The 24931-nt window shown below is 42.6% G+C and overlaps 1 long non-coding RNA gene across 2 annotated transcripts in view; it reads right to left on the bottom strand.

Moving 5' to 3' along the window:
* Nucleotides 1-6416: 6416 nt before the first annotated feature.
* LOC137471750 (uncharacterized) overlaps nucleotides 6417-24931 on the bottom strand; it is a 34756-nt gene continuing 16241 nt past the window's right edge. The window contains exons 1-3 of one of the 2 annotated variants that reach the window (XR_010997816.1): nucleotides 16006-16164; nucleotides 10946-11060; nucleotides 6417-8939 (exon numbers count right to left, since the gene is read on the bottom strand). This is a non-coding gene — a long non-coding RNA (uncharacterized lncRNA). Of the gene's footprint in view, nucleotides 8940-10945; nucleotides 11061-16005; nucleotides 16165-24931 lie in introns of those variants that run through there. The other variant, XR_010997815.1, reaches the window with a different exon arrangement.

Here is a 24931-nt window from a genome sequence, read left to right as displayed (position 1 = left end):
CATTTCTTCTGAAAGCAGTAGGTGACTTCTAAGGATACCCACCTCTTCTGCCCCTTCAAGACACTGAGGGGGCCCCAGGACTGAGCTTCCAAAAGAATCACTAAAAATGGAATTTGTGCCCTAGTTAGAGCTGAGGAAAGGCAATTCCTAAGTCAAGCTGCTCGAGTTCATCATATCATAGAAACACAGGCCCTGGTGAATCATAATCCACGGGTTTTATCTTCTTGGGGCAGAAGACAAAGTTATACCAAAAACATTGTCTACAGACATCTCTATTTGGAAACAAATGCATATGTTACTGCATTAAATTGTGTCAGCTAAAGGGGATGGAAATTAGATAATTTAAAAACAGACAGCTCTCCTGTATCATTTCAGCAGAATCATCTCTTTTACATAGCCAGGTAAGGGGGACATTTTTGGGCGAAACAAACACATATTTTACGATTATGGCCATTCGGAGCTGTTTCTTGTACTCTAAATGGTCACACATGAAGGAGTAATGGCATTCTTAGATGATGATTTAATTAAAAACTCCTCCTTTCTTCAAGATGACATCTGCAAAACCTCTCTGAATGGTTGATGGATGATCTGCTATTACCTTGCCTGCTTTCTTTTTAATATTTTTTTCAGAATTTTAATTGCTGCCATTTGAGGATTATTGATTACCTGTAATTGCTCCTTTTCTCAGGCATCTCCCTGGTTATCTGCAGCTAAGTGATCTCTGCAAAAGACAAAAGCAGAGTACTTCAGAACCTAATGGTTTTTATTAGCTGTTAATGAACACTGATAGGGTGATACCTGGACCCTGCAGTGGCCTGAACTTTTAAAGTGGATGAGATTGAAAATTCCTTTTCCTTAAGAAAAACCACTAAAAGCACCAAAACTCGTTTTTATACACCAGTCACGTTAAACAGAAACTAGACCAATGAACTCCTTACAGCATGGGACACTCCTGTGTGCAAAGAAAAATCCCCCTCTGCCTTCCTGAGCAGGCACTCACTTCAGATGGATGTCATTCCCACAGGTCACAGGCACAGAGGGATCCAAGGGACAGCCACCAGATCCAGAGGAACTGGACTAAAGGGGATTTTATTTTTAAAGCTCCTAATTCTGTCTGGTCTGATCAGCCCATCAGACAAAGAGATTTGCTCAATTTACCAGTGCTCAGCTCACAAACTGCTGAGAGCTCGGACTTGGTTCTGGATTCTGCAAGAGCTGAAGACACACAGTTGTTTCCCACACCCATGTCTTATTTACAATCCAAATTCCATGGAAATATTTAAAATATGCAGCAGAATCACCCAGTGCAAAGCTCATTCTCCTCCTTAGGTCTTTTTCTTGGCATTCCAAGTATATTTAAAAGCTCAAACATTTCACAATAACAGGGTCAAAAATGCTGTTACACAGGGAGTATCAAGTGCAACAAGCTTGAAGGTGCCCTGTGCTGCAGGTTTAAGGTAATGCTTTCAGTTTAGTCTGAGAATTATGATCTCAAATTACAGCAAATAATCCTATTAGAGTTGATCTGACAACTCTGGTCTACCTTGGTATAAAGATAGCATGATTAAACAAAGAAAAAAACACCCTGCATCATTAATTTCAGAGCAATTATTTTTAGAAACTGATCATCAGCTAAGTGGGAGCTCATTACCAGATTTTGTCTAGAAATAGCTTTTCAGTACTGAGTTCCTGCCCACAAGACTTAAATAACAAAAAACTATGAAACATGGTGGTAGAAATGTAAGAAATTTTTTCCTTTATTTTTTTTTCCCTGTGTACCCTGACACTGACCTGCAGCCCAGTGGGGAAGACAACACTACACTCAGCTCTGCCCTGGCCCCAGCACTGCAACCACATACTGCTGTGCTATGGGAAATCCCTCTCATCCACAGACTGCACGAGCATTCCTCTGCCCTGGGAAAACAGCAGACAAGAAGCTGGAGCAGTCAGAAGTTGCAGAAGCTTTGGCCCTTGGTGATGGTTTGACACTGACCCAAAGCTAGGCACCCACGAAAGCTGTTCGCTCACCTTCCCCTGCCACAGCTGGGCAGTGGAAAGGAAAAAAAAATAACAAAGGGTTCACGAGTTGAGATAAGGACCAGGAGAAAACACTTCAAGGGCAAAACAGGCTCAAGTTAGGTTCCAAAGTGGATTTATTACTAACGGAATCAGAGGAGGATAATGAGAAGTAAAATAAAGCCTTAAAACACCTTTTTTACCCCAGCCCTTCTTGCCTTCCCACTGACAGAGCAGGGAGACAGGGAGCAGGGCAGGGGATTTTGGTCAGTTCATCGCTGAGATTTTCTTCTGCTGCTCTGGGAGAGGAGTCCTTCCCCTGTAAGGCTGAGGGTTCCATCCCACAGGAGACAGTTCTCTGTGAACTTCCCCAGCGTGGGTCCTCTCATGAGCAGCAGCCAAACCTCACCTGCTGCAAATGTGAGTCCCTCCCAAGGGCACACAGTCCTCCCAAAACTGCTGCGACATGGGTCTCTTCCCATGGGGTGCAGTCCTCCAAGGATAGGCTGCTCCAGCCTGGAAGCAGGGCCCTCTCCCTCCACTGGGTCTCCCACTGGATCACAACCTCCTCCAGGCACCCACCTGCTCTGGCATGGGCACCTCCTCCATGGGCTGTGGGTGGATCTCTGCATCCCCTCACCATGGTCTTCACCATGGTCTTCACCACGGCCTGCAGAGGAATCTCAGCTCCGGTGGCTGGAGCACCTCCTGCCCCTCCTTCTCTATTGACCTCGGTGTCGCCATGTTATTTCCCACACATATTCTCACCTTCTCCTCTTCTCTGACTAGAAGAAAAGCTATGTGCCCTTTGTTTTATTTTTCTTCTTAAATATGTAATCACAGAGGCATTACCAACCTCTCTACTTGGCCCAGGTTTGGCCAGCAGCATGTCCATCTTCAGAACTATCAGGGATTGGTTCTACTGGACACAGTGGGAAGCCTCCAGCAGCTTCTCACAGGAGCCACCTCTGTGGCCCCCCTACTACCAAAAACCAGGCCATGCAAAACCAATGCACCCCTGCACCCTTGCAGTGGGCTTGCAGATCCAGCAAACCTTCCCATGGCATAACCACATGGCAGATCACTTGTAGAGGATATTGCTGGAAATGCAAATTGAAGTGTAGCAGGCAGCAGAGGGACATATGAAGGGAATCTTGGATATCTAATCCAGTTAGAAAAGACCGCTTGGGTAGGCAGCTAATTGGGAGCCATGGGAAAAGCTTTCCCAGCTGCAGGCAGCAAGCAGCTCAGGGAGAAAGGAGCTACAGGTTTTCTGCAAGAAAAAGCTGACTGTTAAATTGAGTATAGTACTGATGGTAAATGCATTTCATCATCCAATTATAGATCTATAAAAAAGTACAACAGAGAAAAAGAAAAAAGAAAGTACGTGTCAAGCTTTCTGGGCCTTTTTTCACTTTTCTAGGGAAAATTTTATTCCAGTACATTGGCAGATACAGCACAGGTAGGAATGTTTTCACCTAAATAATTGCCAGTACACTGAAGCAATTAATTGCCTTATTTTTTTTTTTCAATAAAAAAGAGATTAAATACTGAGACTTATTTAGTAAAAATTATGGCCAGGGCAATGGTTTTGTTTCATAACAATGTGATTTTTTTTTAATACATATGAAAATAATTCTTATAGTTCTATATTCTGAAGAAGAGTTGTTTATTCTGTAGAAAAAGATAAAGATTAACCATTAAATTTCTGGGGTGACCTTCATTATTACATCTCTGCTTTGCAGAGAGCAGCAGACACTCTTAAGGCATGTGCTGGCAACTTCAGCTGCCTTTACTCTTGAGTGCTTCAGTCCCACAAAGCAAGACTAACATCAAAACCAGGGAAAAAAGATGATGAAAGGAATGAAGAGGTTCTTCTGGGTACAGAAATCAACTTAAAAAGCTGGACCCTCCAGTCAGAGTGAATTATGCATTTAACCACTGCAGTGACTTAAAGAATTAAGTGAGGACAGATTTTTTTTCTTATTTTCACAATAAAGCAACATTTGGAAAGCAGAGCAAAATGTGGCATAGAAATAGAGGGGCAGAGAGCAGGGTTGGAAGGAAGGAACAGAGGATTTCACAGTGGACTCCTTCTCAAAGGCTCACTGTAAATATTATCCCTGTCCAGTTGGGGGAAGTGTCTTACGGTGCTTTGGCAAATAATCTTTTTTTCTTGATGCCATTAAAATATGTTTAAAATGATAATTTTTTCATGTGATTCCAACTCAAAAGTTTGGCTTGAACCCTACTTCTTCAGAAGGCAATCAAATTTTATTTTTGCCTTCAGTCAGGCCAGTGTTGGGCTGATGGGGAAGTGGATGGGCAGTGAGTAGAAGTATTGTGCACACCTGTGTATTGACAGCAGAGAAGATAAAAGTCACTCCTGTGACTGCTGTTAAGGACTTGGGGAAACTTGACGTGGTCCCACAAGCAGGGACAGGGAGGGTCTTCTTCACATTATCTCATGTGCCCAGATTAAGAGGAAGACACAGAGTGGTTGTTGTGGTTGTCTTCTCCCAAGTAACAAGTGATAGGACAAGAGGAAATGGCTTCAAGTCGCACCAGGGGATCTTTAGATTGGATGTTAGAAAAAATTTCTTCACTGAAATGGTTGTTAAGCATTGGAACAGGATGCCCAGAGAAGGGGTGGAGTCACCAGCTCTGGAGATATTTAAAATCCACTTAGATGTTGTGCCTGGGGACATGAGTTAGTGGTGAGCCTAGCCATGCTGGGTAATGGTTGGACTCGAAGATCTTAGGTTTCCAACCTAAATGATTCTGTGATTGTGTAAGTAAGAAGAGTGATGTAGAGCACTCACACTGGAAAGCTGGCTGTACTAGACAGGCATCTATATTTGATGCATGAATTCAGATGATGTGAACATGAAACCTGTCCCTGGTGTAACGCAGTTAAGGCAAGGGCACACGTTTGGCCACCTGACTAAGCAATGTGGAAGCACATTCACTGCTAACTGAAGTAATACATCAAGCCTTGGCTTGCTTCAGCAATATCCTTCAAGAAAATCACCTTGTGGGATGGGAGAGCAGCCACTAGATGGGATAACAGCCTAGCAGGCAATGTGCCTGGGAGATTCATGCACCCAGTCTTGGGCCAACATTGCTGACAGGGGTCCCACAAATAAAGCCCTGAGCTCTGTGTCAAACCTGCCTTGGCCAGGGAGCAGCTTTAGGAGACCTCAACATGTCTTGAAATATTCATATATGTCCTCTGTTCTTGCTCTGTTCACATTCAAATGTTTTTATAGCTGTACTATTGCATAGTTCTATAATTGAACTTGCCACATTTTTGAACATCCTAGCATGGCTGTTTCAGAGCTCAAGAAGAAACTGTAATACCATAGTAAAATAAATGGACAAAACATTTGAAATCAAAGAATCTGGCTTAATTTGCATCAGAAGGAATTTGACCTGTAGATTTTTCTCCTATGCTTTATGGAGTAAGGAAAAAAAAAGTTATAGTCTCACTTTAATATTTACAACACGCCTTTTATGCATCCTTAATTGCATTGTTTATAAAAAATGCATTAACTGTTCTGTTTTGCTTCAGGCAGGGGGGATCCTTTACAGGACAGACAGCTTAATTTGGATCTTAACAATGATAACATTCCACAAATTAATGTATCTGGGAGACAAACTCCCAAGCAAAGATGTAAGAGCAGGATCTTGGCCTTTGCACACGAATATTCTTAAGGAGAAAGGAGTTTTTTTTTCTCCTTACAGTTAAAAGTAGATCAGAAAGCTCCCCAAAAGAGCAGGAGAGAAGCCAGCTGCTAAGTTGGGCATGTAGTACAGGACAAAAGGGAATGGCTGCAACTATTAGAAGGCAGAATCAGATTAAATATTAAGGAGAAATTCTTCCCTCTGAGGGTGGTGAGGCCCCAGCACAGGTTGCCCAGAGAAGCTGTGGCTGCCCCATCCCTGGAAGTGTTCAAGGCCAGGCTGGATGGGGCTTGGAGCAACCTGGTCTAGTGAAAAGTGTCCCTGCTCATGGCAGGGGGGTTGGACCCATATGGTCCTTAAGATCCATTCCAAACCATTCTGTGATTCTATGACATAGATAAAATAAGGCTTAATAAAAAACACCATCTTACACAAACACACACACAAAGTTTCTGTGTGTTTCAGGTTTTTCTTTCCCAGATTTTTATATATGGAATTGTTGCATTCCCCTTATTTCTCTTTGCACAAGAAGGCTTCGTACAAGTGGATAGGGATTGGGTTGTCCCAAACCCACTTGCAGGCCAAATGATCGATTTCGATTATCCTCTCATCTGCACCCTCCCAGAAGTCTCTATGACACTGCAAACCTTGCTTCCATTGACAGGTTGCCATAAAAAAGAAAAGAAAAGAAAAGAAAAGAAAAGAAAAGAAAAGAAAAGAAAAGAAAAGAAAAGAAAAGAAAAGAAAAGAAAAGAAAAGAAAAGAAAAGAAAAGAAAAGAAAAGAAAAGAAAAGAAAAGAAAAGAAAAGAAAAGAAAAGAAAAGAAAAGAAAAGAAAAGAAAAGAAAAGAAAAGAAAAGAAAAAAGAAAAGAAAAGAAAAGAGAAGAGAAGAAAAGAAAAGAAAAGAAAAGAAAAGAAAAGAAAAGAAAAGAAAAGAAAAGAAAAGAAAAGAAAGAAAAGAAAAGAAAAGAAAAGAAAAGAAAAGAAAGTCCATATAAGAAAAGGCCTTACACCGAGGCTTCCACTTGACTTTGCCAGGTGGCAGAAAGTGATTCCTGCAGGTTAACAATTTAGTGATAAGTTGGGCATATATGTATGTAATACATGGTTATGCATCCACAGTACTTTGGTAACAGTGAAGATGCTCATTTGTCAGGAGGAGGCTGAAAATGCCTCCTACATGAGTTAAGGATCAAGGGTCTGTAATCCTAAGGAAAATGCAGGAATGAAATATAAATAAATCCCAGTCAAATTCCAAACAATGCCAAGGCCTGCACATTTCTTTCAACTATAATCCTGTTCTGCAAAAGCAGTCTGAGGATATAGGGGTTGTTTAAGATGTCAGGGGGGTGTGAATAGATCACTCTGACAACTAAATTAAGGATGAAAAATATTTTTGGGCATCATAGCATTTATTTCCCTTCCAATGAGAGCCTCACCTGCCTCTGAATCTCTAATAGTAAAGATTATGGATCAGCATGGAAAGAATATTCTGGATGATCCAATGTACCTTTCAGTATGTAGAAGAATGAATTTGATTTCATAGCATTTTCAAAAGGATTTAGAATTACAAAACTAAATCAGTATTATTTTTGTGTATGAAGCAATAAAAATGAGAGATGCCCTACTGAGCCTGGATTGCCAAGTCCTTGCTAGAAAACAACCATGTATTAACAATTTTCAAATACAGAGCCACAACAAGATAAGTGTAGCAGGAAGGAATCGTCATAACATTTCAGAAACTGCTGCTATCACTGGCTGCTGTAATTTCTCACTTGTAACAATCAGGCATTATAAGGGAACTTGTACTTTGGAAAGAACCAGCTCTGTGTCTTACACTGTGACAAGTCAGGCTCAGCTAAAAATAGCAACAAGCCAGGAAAAGAAAATAAATACATCCCACATCACCCTTTGAAAAGCCCTTTGCTCCCCACTGATTTCAGCTGAAAATGCACACAGAGCCATGCACGCTGCCGGACACCACAAAGGGCTTCCATGTCTCCAGACTCAAATGGGTTTGTAATTAAAAGGAAAGCTGCAGTTTTTGAGCAATGGACACAAACTCAGCCTCTCTGTGCCCCTCCTCAGCGCCAATTCTGCCCCTCCTTCCCCCTTGCACCTAGTTTTCTTACAAGATCAATTTGGGGTGTGCAGGTTAAGAGCTCTGGATCTAGGAGACCTAAGAGCAAAGCGTGGCAGCAAGGCCCTTTGACAGGCTGAGAAGTAATGTGCAGGTGTCATAGGAAATCAGCCTCTGACGTGAGACCTGAGCCCTGATGTGCTCACACCATGAGTGCATCTTTTATTCTTCCTCAGCACCGAGAGAGATGTCAGTCACATGGCTAAAGGACACAGGAGAGCCATGGGGACGAGAACCTTCCATGGTGGCAAGGTTTCATGCTGTTTCTGTAATTTTTTGTCTGGCAAGTGAAATGTATTTCACCAGAAGGTGGGAAAGAACTTGGAACAAAACTGATCTTGGCTGAGCAAACATTTGACAACGTTCTGTGGGAAACAACCATCTGTCTTGGGAGGTATCAAGTCCAAGAGATATTGATGGCACTAAAAATATCCGCCTTAGTCCACAGTCCCACGGCATTCAGTTTTCAAGTGTGGAAAGCTTCAATCCTTCAGCAGTAAACCTTTCTATTTATTTTTATTTTTGGAGTGTTGACATACCAGGTGGTTAGTGAAAGGCTCCGGTTTGTTCGAGATGCAGCCACACAAGTTTCTGGTGCCTGGGATGAGTGGAAACTAGAGAGGAGCTGCAGAGGGATAATTAATATGGATTAAATGGAAAAAGGGCTTTGTGCTCTGCTTCACAAGTACAGACCGTACACAGAGATGGTTGTCTCTATCTCAGAAGAGCTTCCTGGAGCAGTTTGGCAGGCTGATTTCTTCTGAGAAACATGAGAGGAGAGAAAAAAACAGTACTCTTTGAAAGAAACTTTAAAAACATACCATGAATTCAAAACAGCTCTTTCCTCCTTACTGTCAAAGAGGCTAACAGATTTATTGAAGCTGACAAATAGTCCCCATCCCATGAATCATTAGGATTTAGACCATTTTACCTTCCATGTGTCACTAAAAATCAAGATAATACAAAGTTATACAAGGAAAAAGGGAAGATGGGGCAGCTTAACTTCACCAATGGCTGTTCTGCACAGAAGCTGTCACATCCATTTTTGCATCTGTGGCTTGCCAGTCTCCTGCTACCAGGCAGGTGCTTTTCCATGGGCCTTTGAAATAATAGTTATTTTTACCACAAACCGGAGATCTTCCTCCAGGGCATATTTCATCTTGGAAAAGGCAGTCTCTTGGCCATCAGGGGTCTCTGTATATCAGACATGAGAGGATTACAGGCAAAAGCCTTGAGTTGTTCTTCCATACCTGCTCCAGTGTCTCTTGCTCACTCCACTTGTGATTTGTGCAGAATTCCCACCACAGCCACACCAACATCCACATTCCCTCACAAAGAGTTCCAGCAAGAACAAACTCCTTGTTCCACAGGGACAACCTGCCTTTTACTCTTTAAATCTCCCCACCATCATATATCCTGGGATAATTTTTAGGGTAGATTGTTTTGGTGGTGTTTTGTTTTTGGTTTTTTTTTTTTTTTTTTTTTTTTTTTTTCATTTTCTGGTGGTTTTCTCCTTCTGGGAGAGTGTGAGTTGGCTTTATGGTTGTTGCCCAGGAGAGCCAATAACAAGAGCCATGCACTTTGAGCCAAGAGGAAAGACAAATGATCCTTCCTGCTGACACCCTCTGCCTCCAGTGACTACCCACCACGAACCCCAGAGCCAGATCCGCCTTCTCCATCTTTAGTGTCTGCCAAAGAGGATCTCTGTTCTGTGGCCAACATGGCAATCCCATGGGAATCCATGCAGAATGCCTGGCAGAAGGATGACTGTTCAGTACATTCACATAATCAAAAGAAATAATGCTAAATTCAGTCAGATACTGCAGTGATGGAGGTAGAAAATGCACTGACTGCTTCATCCAGATAGACTCAGATAGGTAAAGGAAAGGGGGTGCCCCAGTACAGGGACTGAAAAGGAGAATTCCCACTTCTGGAGTAGTTTAGGGAAAAAACCCACAATAAAACACTTCAGGAAACAGTAGCTTCATGGAATAGTGAATACTACATGTTGGGGAAAAGGGAGTCAGGGTTTGTTTCTGGGGCAACTGGGGAACCCTAAAGATACTGTATCACAGTTAGGAAAGAAGTAGAAACATATGAAATAGGAAGGCAGGAAGGAGAAGGGATTTCTTCCTGCACATGCAGCACCAGGAGAAAAACGGTTGATAGGATGCACACTTTTTAATGATTTTTTTTTTTAAGTTGGTTTTATTTGCATGACAGCTCTGAAATAGGACAAGGTACAGAGAAGGGCAATGCTGCATAATGTGAACGAGGAAAGGGAACTTTGGCTTTTTCATTTAAATGCATGAAAATCTCTCTGAGGTCTGTGTGTGTTGAGAGGATGGGTATGAATTTAGAAAAATTATGCTGAAATAAACTATGACTCCAGTGAGAGAACAAACTCAAGCTGAAGGCTCACAGTCCCAAGCTCCCAAGCTGTATTTCAGGTTGAGGCTGAGTAGGGCACTGTCTCAACAAACACATCAGCAAGACAGAATTTAACCCTAGAAAATCCTCAATAGTTCTTTGGAAATTAAATGTGAGGCTACAGTCACAGGAACCTGGCTGCAGGGATGGGATGGATGCAATTACTGTGGAATGTACCTGCCCATCCACAGGGATCTCCTGACCCCACTGAGGGGGGTGTCCATGGGTAGTAAGATGCCAAACTGCCTCTAAGAGCCACATCCTGCTGATTCTCTCTGCCGCCCCCATCCCACTCTTTTTCCCTGGTAGCAGCACTGCCCTGCAAGGGAAGGATGCAAACCGGCAAAGTGACTTATTGCAGAAAGAGCAGAGGAATGGAAAACCAATAGATTCAGGCCTGGACATACCCATGTAGGGGACAGGCACCCCAGAGTGAAGGGACTTGGAGGTTTGGTGGTAGGAGAGAAGAGCACATGCTTGGCTTCCTGCTTAGTGGTGACACAAAACCCTCAATCTGTCCCCCCACCACCCAAGCTCTGGCTGCCTTCCTCCATCCTTCATTGTGCTGGGGCCATCTGTGTGCTAAGGAAAACTTTGAGGGTGACACATAGGGAGAAAACATTTGGGAGACACTGGATTGCTGCTCAAGACCAGAAGATATCGGTGGTGCCTTACCAATAGAAGATCTTGCTGGCTTTGTATTTTCTTCCCCAGATGTCCAAACACAAACAGGCTTCCTTGGAGCAAGGAAAGAGGGAAGATCATCAAAACTCACAAATCACAGGCTGGTCTGAAAATGAAATTAAAATCATGGAATCATAGAATGGCCTGGGTTAGAATGGATCCTAAATATCTCATTCCATCCCTCTGCTATGGACAAGGACATCTTCCACTAAACCAGGTTGCTCAGAGCTCCATCCAACATGGCCTTGAACACTTCCACAGACAGGGCATTCACAACTTCTCTGGGCAACCTGTTTCAGTGCTTCACCATCCTCACAGTGAATCTCTTCCTAATATCTAATCCTTAGATAACTCCTTATTCCCAAATCTCCAAAAACCAAATCTAGATGAAGGCAATTAATGTAAAGAACCACATATGGATTTCAGTTATCCTGGTCAAACCAAAGTATTTTTGCCAAATCATCAAATACATCCTATCTGTGCATTCTTTATTCAGTAATGATTTGTTTATACATGGCTGTGGTGCACCCTGAAACATACAGCTTGCTAATTAACTCATAGCCACCTGGGATGGCAATTATCACAACAAAACCTGGAGCAAATCCATAAGACTGATCATGGGTTGTACATGCATGAATCACTGAAAACAGGCAGCCTCAATGGTTTTTTTAAGGAGAAAACAAGCATTTCAAGTTGAGTGAAGGGAGGCTGTCCAGGACTGACACATGAGAAATCAGGCCATGGTTGTGTAGGGAGCTGCAGGCTCGAGGTCCCCAGCCTTCAAGTTGGTTGAGTGGCAGCCTTTCAATATCACATCAAAGAACTGGAACCCTTTTATCCCATGGAGGAATGGCTTCCCAGTGCTGTCCCTCAAAGTAATCCTGCCAACAGACTGCAAACTGGAGGTTTTGTGGTGAAGAACCACCAATCTGCCTGGGACCACTAAACCAAAGCAAAGACAATCTAAATTTGGGTGAAAGACTTCACACTCTGTGCACATGCAGAAGGGCTGCTAAGTTGATACAAAGCTTGCTGATATCGTACCTATTGGGTCTGAGGCTCTTGGGCGTTTAGTGACTTCCCTCCTTTGCTTCCATGAAAAATTACAGTGACTGGGCACTGCTCATGCATCTCCACACTGCGCATTTGCTGCTAATGGGTGAATTTAATCCTGCTGGAAATGCAGAGGTGGGCTGCAAAGGATGAACTGTTTCCTGCCAGCATTTCAGCTCCTTTGTGCCTGCTCAGGGGCTTTCCCTAAAATTGGTGACAATCTGCCCACTTCTGTACCTAATTGTCATAAACATGTGAAAACAGACCACAGCATAGTGAGCAATTCTCCCTTCATTATGCCAGTGTGGTTCTCATAGCATAATCATGATCAACAGACACATCATTCTCTTCTCACTGTTTTCATTTTGCAAGTTTAGCTTCTTTTTCTACTAGTAAAGATTAAAAAAAGAAACGAAAGAAACAACATACACCACCACCTTTTGAAGGCTCTGTCCATACATCAGTTGGTGACAAACAGCCCCTGACTGCAGAATCAGACTCTGCAGTAGCCAACACCAGCAGAAATAAAAAGCACATGGGTTGAAAGAAAACTTGGTGCCTATCACAGATCGCTTAGAGTCTGCACTTCATCAAGGGCCAATTTTCAGAGTCTGCACTTCATCAAGGGCCAATTTTCACTAGGATTATTAGTCAACCAGCCATTTCCTTCCTCACTGGCTTTTAACCATTTATTGTTTATAGAGCAGCCTGGGAAGCTCGCAATAGACACTAAATCATTTAGGAATCAGCAGGAGTCACTCTACAGGAGTAAGTTAAAGCTCAGCATGTGCCCTTCAGCTAGAAATCATAAATCATCCCTGGAAACATATAGCTGATCCATGAGCTGGAAGACAGGGCAACTTTCCTGCTCCCTATAAAGAGGGCTGCAAACTACCAACCATCATTCCAGGTGATAAAAATGCAGACATTTTTGTTAATCTTATGCTAAGTTGGATTTCAGATTTTGCTTTTGCCTGCATAGCCTTTTATTCACTCCTCTCTCTTCTTCTCCCTATCTTTGAAGGTTGCCTGCCCTTGGGAGCCTCTTCCTCATTTCTCTATCCAAAACCATTTACATTCTTCCTCAAAATGTTGCTGATACAGTCTCTTATCCAATCATCCCCAGCTTGCCAGGCATTGCATGCTTTTTGAGAGATAAAAATAAAAGTAAATTCAATATATTAATAAAACTTATGATCCAGAGACAATATTTGTTTTGGATATTGTACAGAGAATTTAAGAAGCTGGGATCTCCCAGTTTTAGGAACTAAAGAGCTGTTTTACATAGTACACTGCCTTTTTTGCAGAACTGTTCAGATAATACTGGTCTGACGTCTGGAGTATTTATTCCAGGACTAGTGAGTACCAGCGGCTGTGCATTAGGTTTTGAAAAGGACAAAGGATGTTTGTAATTTGTATCCAGTTTATTCTGTAAAGCAGCTTTGGATTTAGGAATGAGTCCAGATAAGTTTGTGCACTATGCCATTTTACAGGACAGCAAAGCCAGTGGCTGACTGACACTCTGAGGGCTGGAGCACTGACTCCTGCGCCAGACAGGCTTGTGGAGGTGAGAACAGCCAGGGCTTCCCAGGCTTCCCATTTCCAGTCATTGGAGGCCTGGCCACCTCTCATGGAGAGCAAAGGCAAATACCCAACAGTGGTTTACTATCAATTATCAAAACTCCTCTGTCCTATGGCAAATTGGATTTTAAGAACAATTTAACTATTTGTGCCTTTATCTGGTCTGTTTGATGCTGTTAAATTCCAACTCAAAATGAGTCTGTTTTGGAACAGCAGCACTGGTAATAGATACACAGATTCTATAATGAGATCACCACAGTTAGCAATACAGATGAAGTCCAGCTCCTGAGAGCTGAGCCAGCAGAAGGACTGCACATCAGAGCTGGATTTCCAGGGTCTCTCAAAGCTGAAGTCCTTCTAGCACAAGGACCAGCAGTCCCAGAATAGCATCGTGTTTGTCACCTCTCAACCAGAAACATCTCACTTTGGACAACCTGTGAATAAGTGTGAATCCAAGCCCAAAGCTCTGACACTGCAGTTTCCAGAAGTGACTCTTCTACTCATCCCCTGCCGTGGCCAGAGGTGCTCCTGTGTTCCAAGGGACAGTCCCCGACTCGAGGCTGGAATCCAACCAGCTCTCACTCCACTTGCTGCAATCCAGCAATGAGCACACCTGCCCTTCGCTCTCAGCTCTGCTTTTCTCTCCCATACCAAAAAATCCCAGTATGATCAGCCATTCCCCCAGCTTAGTGTGAGGAAGGTGAGCACCACCCACCCACACTTCACAAATATTTCTGCCTGCCACTCCAAGAGCTCTGTGCATTTATTCCACCTTGCCTTTTCTCACTGCAGTTCAGAATAATGTATCTTGCTTAAAAAACCCAAACCAGTCTCATACAGAGAAACCTGACCAAAATCGGCCATGTCACTGCACTTGCCTTTTCCCCAGAGGGGAGGATGCAAAAGCAAACAAAACATGGCAGATGTTTTTCATGGTATTTAACGTGCTGCTGGAAGGGGTTCAGATCCTGTTGTAGTGAGAGCTCAGAAAGCTACAGTGCAGAAGCCAAACACTTCAAGATGAGCTTTTTGTTTTGAAATACTTACAGATGATGCATCACAGAACTAATTTAGGCAAAAACATTTTTCCCTAAGTAAGACAATAATAGAACATTACATTTGGCAGTTACCCTGAAATCGCACTACCTGAAAAGACAATTTCTCACCTGAAATGGAGTATCAAAACAATTTGATTTTTTTCATCAAAGTGCAGAAAAGATGAAGAATACTACAGCAAAATGTCTTCAGATGGACATAGAGGCTGTCCAGCATATACAGATCATTGGAAATATAAGTGGTCTTCATCTTTCCCAATAATTTTGAGTTAACTCCTACCTACCTCAGCTTGTTTCTAAATTGCAGTGACACACATGGTTAAATTCTCAGCTTAAAAATACCCTGAGTGAATAAAAAGAAAAAAAAAAAAAACCCCACAGTTTGTACATGTTGCATTATATCATCATTTGACTTCAGGATGTTGGAATTTGTTTTATCAGAATTTGACACTGTCTACTTGACTCAAACACACGAAAAATGTAATAAAACCACCAAAATGTCATGCCTGTGAGCTTCAAAGCAGCACAAAGCTTGACTATTTTAACACCTTTTTTAATCTTACAGGAACTGCTTACCCATTGATTCAGCCTGTTCACCCAGGATCATTCCATCAGTGTTGCTTTGAGTTTTAATGCATTTCTCTCTATACAGTAATTGAAAAAAAAAAAAATATGTAACACAAAATTTCATGGCCTCTGGTTAAGGCTTCAGAGCTTCCTTGTGCTCGTTGTAGTGCAGCTCTTTAAAAATGTATCTTGTTAATGAGAAAGCAGTAGCCTGCTGGCCAGAACAGGTCTGCAAAGGTGTGGGGCAGTTCAATAAGGGAAAAATTCTCTCCTAAGGAAAGCATGGACAGAAACTGCTTCATACTTCTGGTCTCAAGGTTTTGATTCAAGCACAGTGTCACAAGCAATGTACATCCAACTGCTCCTCCCGGCTGTGGCTCTTCTCTCCCCAGGGAGGGAATGCTCACCCTGGGAGATGGGCAGTAGTTGCCTGGTGCCTCTTACACAGGGCCCCATTAGAAAAATACAACAAAACAAACTCCTTGGCAAACGTGGAGCCATGTCCAACCTGTGACGGGAATATCCTGGAATGGTGCCTGCGACAGCGGGGACGTGAATGGAGTGGGCACCCCTACAATTCCCTACAATAATGACATGAGCTGTGGCAAAATTTTCCCAGAGGAGAGACAAATCCCATTCCTGTTGTACCAACATTCCCCATGGCAAAGTGCAATTCCAGAATAGAAACCATTCCATGCCAAAGCAACAACACTCAACACATTGTGAAACCAGTCGCCAAAGCCCAGGATGTTACTTAAATACAATAAGATTTTTTAAATTTTGCTCATTATGTACCTTCTCTTACTGATGCCTTTAGATTTTGAATGCTCCATTGAAGCGGTGCGCTTCAACAAATCCCAGAGAGCAACTTGTGCTTTCAGGGCCCAGAGCACGCTTGTTAAAAGAGCTGATGAAGGAAGCAAGAGAAGGGTCTTTGTTTGGAGATCCGAAAACCATTTATTTATTGGCACGAAGAGGGTCTAGGGACAAAGACGCAGCAGGGTGGAGGGCACAGGGCTACACACGAGGAAAAAGGGGTGGCTCTGAGGGTCGAGGACCAATGGAAACAGGGAAAAGTGGTGCAGGGGAGGGACAGCAAACTAGGGGAATCAATGGGATAACAGGGGCAGAACACTCTGACAAACTGCAGCCAATGGGGATCGAGAGAGGGGAGAACATTCTGGGGAATACAAACATGGTAAAATGGGGCTGAACAGGGGTGACATCAACTGAGTAAAGCAGTGAAACTTAAAACATTAACATGTGCCCACAGAGGCCTACGGGAGGGAGGCTCTTCTCACACTAACCTTGGACGGGTGTTTCTCCTTGCTTCTTTCTGCCCCTCCAGGGTTGAAGTGTTGTAGCTCCAGTGGCAGGCCTTTGAGCCTCCAAATTCCATCATTTCTCCGGGAACAGGGAGGGAGAAAAGCTTGCCCTTTTTTCCTTTTTCTTTCCTGAAACAAAATGTGCCTTCTCTCCAGGTCATATATTGCATAAGCTATTTTGGAAATTGTATAAGATGGTTTGGAAATCAGCAGGCAGATCTACAGTAGCATTCAGGTTCCTTCTTCATGTTGAATTTAGGATTACAGGGATCCAGGTATAATTTCATTTAAAAAATTAAAAGGAGCAGAGATAAGCAGTCAAAATTAGTATGCAAAGTAGAAGCTGTCTTTTTTTTTTTTATGTGCAAATATTAATTTTACAGAAAATAAATAGAAGGAGTGTTCTTAATAAAACAGTTTTTCCTTTTAACCAAAGACTATTAAAACAAAAAGCTCTATGAAAAAAAAATCCCAACCAAATACATCTGACAAAATATCCAAGTCTTTCTTCTTTCCTTGCTTCTCCTCCTTCCTCCACCTCGTTTTCTCTCCCTTAAGTGAATTGTTTTTTTTCTATTCTATTGTTGTCATATATGGGGGGCCATTAGTGTTGTTTCCTTCAATATATTTTAGACAACCTGGCAGAAGATGTATTGCAAAGCAAATTAAGATCCAGAAGAGCAACATGAAAAGCTAAAACAAGTTACTGCAAATCCGGTAAGATTTGGGACAGAAACTGGAGTCAGAGCTGGTGCCTGGGGGCAGCTCTGTGGGTGCAGGGTCAGGTCTTTGTTGGTCCCCTACCTTACCTGGGACAGGTTCACTGTTCCCTGTGTCACCAGGGGCTCTGTCCACCCACCCTGTCACCCACCCAGGGCCTCCAGGCTCTGTTTGGAGCAAGAAGTAGCACATATCCTTATGCCCACTCAGCAGGAGCCGCTCCTTAAAGTGAGAGTTGTTAAAATAAGCATTTATGTGTCTGTTCTCTCCTTTTGACTCCAAATATAGTTTAGGAATACACACAGAGGACAGGATATCTGCAGGTGGGTGGAAGTGTCTGCATCAGCTCCTTGGTCAGCAATGCCCAAAGGTAGATGACAGCCTGAGCTGCTCAGCAGGCTGGAGAGGATTAACACATCCAGGGAAAAATGTAGAAAAAAGCTTTTTTTTCCCTCCTGTCCATGCTGCCTTCCGAAGTACCAGGAGAGTGGGAACATGTGAAAGAGACTGAATTGTACCAAGTGTCATGTGGCATCATTAAATTGAAGATGTGCCAGCAGATAATTTAGATAAAGACCAAGAGTCATATAAGAATTATCAGCCATGACTCCAAGGATGACAGGTTGATTCCACAATTTCCTAGGAGGCTGCATTTGTGAACTCCAAACACCCTTTTTATTTTTGCCCTCCCACTCGGCAACCTTCAGAAATAGGAGTTTAGGTCTCTTTTAAGCTGATGCGCTACAAAGGAAACAAAAGAAAGCCTCAAGGGGAAGATATTGGCTTCAACTATGTGATCCAGGTTTTTACATTGCTATTCTCTGCCCAGTTCTGAGAAAACTAAATCCCTTTTATCCTCTGATTCCCTACCTAATCAAAACTAGGCCATTTTACCCAAATAGCCAAGCCATGTTGCTTAACACCCACACTGATTTCAGCCCCCTGGGAGTCAGATCTGAAAGATTTTCCTTTAAAGGACTAGGCAGAAAGGAGAGTAATTTGTAATTTGGCTGTTGCTGCTCTTATGAAGCTTTGTCTTGGTCGCAAAATGTTACTCTTCCCATAAGGAAAATGAGTGGCACAGCAGCATGAGCCCAGACAAGCATCCAGGAGCCTTCATGTCTGGAGCAGCCTCCCTTGAAGGAAAAATGGATCCACTCTCACCTTTGGTTGTTTTTTGCAGTGCTACCAATGTCTTTGTCAAACACTAGGCTAAAAATATAATTCAGAACCTGCAGCTGTATTATTTTATTTCTCAAGGGTTTTTTTTCCCCTAAGTGCATGCATAAACATAGGAAAGCAAAACCAACAGAAGAAACAAGAGCATTACTGAAAATGATTGCACAGGAATCTTGGTTAATGAACTTGTAGCACACCTTACTTTCTTGGCTTAGCATCTCATTACTATATCAGATCCCTTTTGCTTTAAAACACCAATAATTTCCAAAATTCATGTGAACATCTCTTGTGCCTGAGCAGCAGTCACCACTGGGGTTGCTGTGGCAAACAAGCTGTTCTATCAGCCAGGAAAGGAAAGTGCTGTGTAAACACCAAGTAATTCCTCAGACGACTAGCAATGTTAGAGCAAGGTGAAAACCTGAAGTAGCTTTACCCAGTGAAATGCAGCCAAACTCCATTTCTGCAGTTAATGGAGATCTGTGACTGCAGCACATTCAAATTTAATACTTTTTCCAGGAGCTACTCTTTATAGATTAAAATGCAAATTTTAATTTCACTCACACTGGAGTGCAGGTCAAGAGAGAGGATTCTGCCCCTCTGCTGAGACCCCACCTGCAGTGCTGTGTCCAGCCCAGGTCCAGCTCAGGAAGGACATGGAACTGTTGATGTGAGGCCAGAGGAGGCCTCCAAGTTGATCAGAGGGATGGAACATCTCTCACTGAAGAAAGGCTGAGAGATTTGGGATTGTTCAGCTTGGAGAAAAAAAGGCTTAGGGGTGACTTAACTCTGGCCTTCAGTACCTGAAGGGAGCCAACAAGAAAGATGGAAAAGGACTATTCAAAAGGGCCTGGAGTGACAGGACAAGGGGGAACGGCCTCAAACTGAGAGAAATTAGGTTTATATTGGATATTAGGAATGAGTTCTTCCCTATGAGAGTGTTTAGGCACTGGCAACAGGTTGCCCAGAGAAGTTAGATGCCCCTGGATCCCTGGAAGTGTTCAAGGCCGGGTTGGATGAGGCTCTGACAACCTGGTATAGGGGAAGGTGTCCCTGCCCACCTTTGGGAGATTGGAACCAGATGAGCTTTAATGTCCCTTCCAACTCAGGCCATTCTATGATTCTGTGAAATACAAACCCACTGGAGTGACTTCAGTGACATTATCCTGACTGCCTTAACCTGGACTGTAATCATTCTCTTCACACCACCACAGCTGCAGCTCACACTGTGTCACTGGAACTTACCACACCCATACATGTACCTTGCACTTTTAAAAAGGTCTTTGACCAAATAATCTTTTTACCCCACTGCAATAAAGCCACTCCAGAATTTTCAAGACACTCAGCTTTCCAGTCAACCTGTTAGATGCCCTTTCTGAATATTGAAATAGGTGACTCATAACAGCATGGCATCTATGAGAACATTGGGTAGAATCTGTTTTCTGCTCATTATTTGAGAGGGTTTTTCTTCATGACACCTTTTCTCACCTGAGTAACTGTATGTCATGCAAATGCTCTGCCTGTGGGTTCACAGGGCAAAATAAAGTCAGTGTGCTACATTTCACAGCCAAAATAACTAAATGGTCACTGATGAAATCCTCATCCAAGAGACTATTTCTGACAGGTCCCCGAGGGCTGCACATTGGGCCTATGCTGCTCAGTATCACTGTCCATGGCTTAGGGTGGAAAAAGAACAGATCCAAGTAACCAATAGTGCTGTGTCGCACATGATATATGACACACATACATGCAGTGAGACAGGAATTAGTAGGAGAATAAATAGCAACAATGCCTAGCCAAGTAAAGACAAAGAAAGGCAACTGCTAGTGTTCTATTGAATTCATAGCTAAAGGAAGCTACGAATTTCCAGCCAAGTGGCTGAGAAAAGATCCTGCTGCTTCTCTTGGTCAAAGAGGGGATCAGGTGTCCACTGCTGTGTTGTGCTTAACTCTTACCCCATAGCCTGGAGGCACCAAAACCAAGGGAGAATGTGGATGTGACAGCCTGGTCAGAGAGCAAGAAAACCAGATAAAGTTTTCTCAGGGCCGACTTGTGAGACTTTAGGGAGTTGTAGAGAAATGATGAGAACTTGTTATTATAAACAACCCGCAGGTGGTGTTTTCCTACTCTCTGTTTTCCTGGTTTTCTCAAAGATTTTTTATAAGAAAGGTGTTTTTGTTAATTAGCCAATTAGGTGAAATGTATTGATTAATTGACCAATCTGGTCTATCTGTATCGGAACAGTCTATAAAAAGAGAGATTTTTGCAGTACAGCTGCTGCTGTGAAAACCAGCCTTCTGGTGAGTCTGTGCCGTTTCTTACTCAACAACAACAGAAGAACTTCAGAGCAGCCAGCCAGGCAAAGGGTGGTAGATGAAAGAGGAGAAATCCCAGGAAGAGAAGAGAGACTTTTCATAGCTCCATCAGAAGGTCAAAGGGGACACTGAAGCAAATGGTGTTACCAGATTAGGGTTTTTTTTTTTTTAACTAGTATTCATAAACAAAACTAAGCAGAATTTTCCCCATCATTAAATTAAAAATATTTTATATACTTTTTATATACTTTAATTTTTTTCTATTGCTGAGAAAATGTTTGCAATTAATTTCATTAGCCCATTCCTGGTTATCAGAAGCTTCTTCTGATGGCTGTGCCTGTTTAAAGGCTGCATCCAAGCATTACAATACATAGTTTATTCCATGAAATCTTCCATATAAACCTCCCAGTCTGCTGTAGACTACCAGACATGTTAAAACTAACTCTCAACCTTCATTTATTAACAGGTTTATCCTCACTATAGTTACACAAAAAGTTAATTTTTGTCTTTCTAGTGGCTGTCATTTCTCACTGCAGAATAAATGATGCCTCAGCTTCTTAAAAACCTAAATGTGTTTCTGATACTGTTCCCATAAACTTTAACTATTAACATTGGAAAGAATTTAATAAACCAAAGTTTTACAGTCTTGTTACCTCATTACAGTTGTTCCTCAGCACCACAGAGCTGCTAAGGCATTTCTCATCACTACATAATTTTCAGGCTACTTCTCCCAGTTTTATAGATGACAAAGCAGAAAGCTGCATAGCTTATGTAAATCACTGTACACCTAATGTCCCACCAAAAGACTGCTGCTGAATCACAAATCAAACACCAGCCCTGCCAAGCCTCACTCTCTCCCATCTTAATGTGTAGTGGGAAAACACAGAATTACAGAATCATTAGGTTTGGGAGGGACCTCCGGAGATCATCCAGTCCAACCTCCTGCCAAGTCAGGATCACCTGGAGCAGGTGACACAGGAACACATCCAGGTGAGTTTGGGATGTCTCCAGAGAGGGAGACTCCATGACCTTTCTTGGCAGCTTTCCCAGTGCTCTGCCACCCTCAACATAAAGAAGCTCTCCTTCATGTTGAGTGAAACTTCTTGTGGCTTAGTTTATGGCCATAAACTCATCATAAAATGAAGGTATGTCCATCTGTCTGATCACAGACATTTATCCTCTTCCCCTTTCCTCAGCACACCAAACAGCCACAAATCAAAGGTCCCCTTATGACACATTTCTAGGGTCAGGAATGCAAAGTTCAGACCTTTCATAGTTCAGAGAGAGAGAGAGAGAGCACATTCATGTGCAAGCTGGCATGTACACATGTCCAGACTGGATTTGCAGTAATGCACATTGCAATGATTCCCAGAACCAGGGAATGCACATTGCACAGACTCCCAGAACCAGAAGCAGACCTCAGTATCTGCTAGATACTTCAATTGTGTTCATCCTACTCCTTATGATGTTTGTTCAGAAGCTGTTTTGTGAAAGACAGAACACAGCTGAAAACCTCCAGGATGCCTTGAATGGTCTTTCCACAGGTGGCAAGAGGTGGGCAGAGCATCAGAATTGTGGAAACTAATATGGCATGGCTTAGAGACGTCGCGTGTGGCACAAGCAGGGGCTGAACCTGCACTCCCAAAGTGGCCTTGGGTTCACCTCCTTGCCCCAACTTTTCCAGGGGAGCACCATTGCCTGGAGTCCTCTGCCCTGCACAGCACAACACCCTTTCTGGCCTTACCAAATGCCAATGCCAACCAAAGTCAGTCTGGCCAAATTAAAATTTCTTTGTTTTCTCATTGTAAAAGCACACTCTGAGCTTTTCACACAATTTCCATGTACTCTCCTCTCCAGCTCTTTAAACTTTGCAGCTACAAGACCAAAACTTCCCAAACATTTCCTTGCATGTCTTTCCACTGGTCTTAAATGCTAATGTATTGTATAACTCTGCTGTTTGCCATGGGACGCTTTACATTATTTAAAGGCTGTCAGTCAGGTGTGAACCTTTCCATTGATTTACCATTCACTTCTCATCCTCTCCTGGATGCATTAGGCAGCTGCAGCCTGCCAATGGTATTGAAGAATAACAATTCTATTTGTTTGAACCTGAATTAGAGCTGCTCGCTTTTGCAGCCCATATAATTCTCTTTACTGTGGTTTGTGTGACATTAATGACAAAATAAATAATTCAGCATGGTTTTCACCCAAATGTAGCCTTGTCAGAGACTAATATACAATCTTTGCTAGCTTATTTAACAAAACAAGCCCCTGAATGATGCTTTTAAAGGCTGAAACTCTCATTTTAATGGAATTTGGTGGCAAAACTCCCCCAAGACCCAGAGGTAACAAACAGGAACAATCTTCCCACTCTTGCTCCTGCCAACCCACCCTGTCATTTAGTCCTGGTATTTATGCTCTGCACCCACCCAGTAGGTCTGTGCCTTCTTACCCTGCACATCTTGGGCTGGCTTTTTATGGAGCTGCATTTTACTTGCAGGGGCCATAAAATGAAGCTGAACAGCACCAGGGATGTCTGCACAGGGTAATTAGGAGAAAAGAGAACACTTAGTTCCTTAATGAGACCTGACAGTGAGGCTTCAGGAATGAAACCACTCCTCTTTATTGCTCTCAGGGTGGTGGGTTTAGTAACACTCCAAGGCACTTTAAACATTTCATGAGGGCTGCTTGGCAACAGAAGCTCTGTAACAGAATCACGATTTAAAAAAATCACTACTTTTTTGGACATTCATAACAAAGTTTCCAGTACCTTCACTGAGGCCAGGATATGCTACTCAATACCCACTCCCTCAGTCCCTCTACAGCATGCTTTTTCTCCATATCTCATACACTCATTCCTACTTGTCCTGTGTTCATTAATGCTGTCCTCGAGCTGCTGTGCTAAAACTTGCATCAATAGCTGTAGAAGTTATGCATAAATGAACATTCCTACCAAGAAAAATCTTGCACCTTTCCCTTAAAGCAGTGCTGCTTTCCCTTAAAAGTGTATTAGTTCCAAAATTATCTCAGGGTTGACTTGAGAGTAAGACCCTTAATTCCTCATGACTTTATGTTCACCTCCTTTTCTTCTTTTCCCAGGAAAACCACTTAGTTTGTCTGTAAGCAACACATTGAGAGACAGCATATATATCATACCAAATTATTCTCCCCTAGAGCAAGGTCAATTTGATGTTCAGATTGGCTTCTCATTCATCCTGGCACTGCAAAGTGATTTGGTTTTCTTTCAGCTTCAATTTACCTAAACTATGGGTATCTGATTTTTGATTTTGCAGACTAGACTGCTGTCCAGGGTGGTTTTTTCCTCATGTCCATGGAGTCTATTTTTCCTGTGACACAACTGCAGCTTCTATTTGCAAAGACCACAGTGTGCATCAGGTAGTTGATTAAATAAAGCCTAATGAATTCTCATGGAGAGAGGAATCATTATAGTTTGTGATATCAAAATAATTCATTTCCTATTTTATTTAAAATAGGACCGTAATGAATAGGTGATACATTTCAAAGTATATTCTAAGGAAAATGGCTAATGGTTCCCTTGGAGCTGGAAATTATGCTCCAGGAAAGGGATGCAACTGGCCCCAAAAGCAACTGTGATAATGAAGGAGTGAGAGACAAGCAGTGCATCCTTTTGGGTCTTCATCCCCGGCTATAGCACACTGACCCCAAAGTTTCTGACAACCCAGGTCCCTTGGCAGCCCACACCTCCCTTGGGGATCCCTTCACAGCCCCACTCCACCATGCTTTAGCCCCTTCCTTGTTCTCTCTGCATGAATTCTAACCCTAAAAATAACCATAACTCAATCATAACCATAAAGTAACTCCTGTATCATCTTGCAAAGAGGCACTTCCAAAAACCACTGGCTTCTTAACAGAAATAGGCTGGTTTAAAATCCTGATTGGCTAAAGAGTGGTGTTAGTTCAGAGGCTATTGAGTTATTAAGCCAAAAGCTAGAGTTTAATGTGAAGGGCCATAGTGCTGAATGACACTAAGGTTACCTGTTCAGTAGCATTTTTATTCACATCAGAGACATCAGCACAACCAGGAATGAGCAGACAGAGGGGCCTAGAAAATTTACTTAAAATCAAGGAAACCGACACAGTCACGATATCAGCACTGGTCTCATGATGCATCTGATACAGAAATAAAAATCGAAGTGGCCTTTT

Source organism: Anomalospiza imberbis, chromosome 3 (genome assembly GCF_031753505.1).
Source record: "Anomalospiza imberbis isolate Cuckoo-Finch-1a 21T00152 chromosome 3, ASM3175350v1, whole genome shotgun sequence".
NCBI lineage: Eukaryota > Metazoa > Chordata > Aves > Passeriformes > Viduidae > Anomalospiza > Anomalospiza imberbis.
This window is presented reverse-complemented; position numbering and strand designations above follow the sequence as displayed.